The sequence below is a fragment of the Atractosteus spatula genome (assembly GCF_055471065.1).
Source record: "Atractosteus spatula isolate fAtrSpa1 chromosome 16 unlocalized genomic scaffold, fAtrSpa1.hap1 SUPER_16_unloc_2, whole genome shotgun sequence".
Lineage (NCBI taxonomy): Eukaryota > Metazoa > Chordata > Actinopteri > Semionotiformes > Lepisosteidae > Atractosteus > Atractosteus spatula.
The window spans coordinates 1564500-1566298 of NW_028296632.1; the positions used below are offsets into that span (position 1 = coordinate 1564500).

Genomic DNA, 1799 nt, shown 5'->3' on the forward strand with positions numbered 1-1799 from the left:
CAAGCCTTGCAGACAGACACACCTCAGAGGACTTAAGGGTTGCTTCATGTGGGAATGATAAAGTCTCCCCGTCCGGACAGGAAAATGGCACTTTGTTAGACACAAAAAAACAATCAACAACAGACAAATGTCTACAAGCATTTTAGAAGCCGCTCTTGAAATAGCTCTTACATTCGTGTTAGACGCAGGAATCGCCTTTTTATTGACGCTCTTACGAACGCCATGGAAAGCAAAACAAAGCAAAGCAGAGCAGAACAAAACGAACAAAATAAAACCCTCACGTCCTGCACTTGAATATAATGCCGTTACGAGCCGAAGCGGTATTGGACGTCATCCTAGCACTGCAACCCGGGGCGTACGGTATATGGGAACGAGCACACGTCACGAATTGTCTCTAATCACTCTCTGCACTGTAAGGCGCCTTGAAGCGTGCACCCTCAGCATTCATCTTTGCGCATCTGTGAAAGGTAAACTCTTGAGCAAACTCTGAACCAGACACTCAAACTCCAGCTAGCATTAGGGGTAGCATTCCCACGCTACTTGAACACTTTGTTTACGCTCAGTGCTGGATTTTGGGAACTTTAGGACGAGTGGGACTTTTCTTCTATCTGTCAATTCGTTTTGTTTTGGAGACTCTTGGCTGTCTGTGTTGTATAGTGCAGCTTAAATAAAACGTTTTCGAAAACTGTGCCGGCTCAAAAGTTGTAAGAAATCCTCTCCAGCTCTTTTAAGTCTCTTCAGTTTTGTCATTTAAAGTGAAACTAGATGTATAACTGGAGCCTCACTTATGCAAATGGTGAGGCTCCAGTTCGACATCTAGTTTTACTTTATATGACAGAAGTACGTCAGACTGCGCCGGACTGGGGGATCACTTCCGGTTATTTTTACCATCTTAAACATTTGAAATCCTCCCCTAGGCAATTGTGACACTTCATCTTGGCTCCACCTAGGACACTCTTCAATCTTCCATCACTTCTCTCTTCTCCCGCAACACTCTCGTCTGTCGGTAGTATGTGGCGTCTTTGCATTACCACCAATCTCACCACAGCAAGAAAGCAACAGGTTTTGGCAAGAGAGGAGGAGACTGTCTGGCCCAAACAGGGATCGAACCAGAGACTTTGGCGTTACTAGCACCACGCTCAAACCAACTGAGCTAACAGGCCTTGTTCTCACTGTCCTCTCTGTGCTGCAAAAAATGGAATTCAGGGAAGTTTCTTTTGTCCTTCTTTGAATAGAAAGCCCTGCAATTCAGTGTACGGGCTTTCTCGTGCTGTTTAATGGTTCTTCAAAAATTCAAATTCAAATCCTACACTGGCCTGAAGTGCCCCCCCATTTCACAGCATTTTTCAGCTGATTTAAATGTACCTAAAGGAGAAGCATTATTGAAGACCATCAATTACCAAGAGCTTTTGTCAAAGGTTTTGGTGGTCACTTTTAATGACCACAGAGAGCTATGACCTCGGTTTTACATCTCATCCAAAAGACAGCGCCTTTTTACCACACAGCGTCTCCGTCACTATACTGGGGCATTGGGACCCGCACAGACGTCAGGGTGAGCGTCCCACCGCTGGCTCCATTAACACCGCTTCCAGCTGTAAGCTTTGCTTTTCCCTGTAGGTCATCCTCATCCGGGTACTGACCTGGCTCACAGCTTCTAAGCTTCAGTGGGTTTTCAGTTGCGAGTTGAAAGGGGATGCAAGTGATGGAGCCGCTCGCTGCAAAAGCCACTGCATTGGCCAGGAATCGAACCCGGGCCTCCCGCGTGGCAGGCGAGAATTCTACCACTGAACCACCAATGC

The 1799-nt window shown here is 46.5% G+C and overlaps 1 non-coding gene across 1 annotated transcript; it reads right to left on the reverse strand.

Moving 5' to 3' along the window:
- Positions 1-1728: 1728 nt before the first annotated feature.
- Positions 1729-1799, reverse strand: trnag-gcc (transfer RNA glycine (anticodon GCC)). The gene has a single exon. It is a non-coding gene; the product is annotated as a tRNA-Gly (tRNA).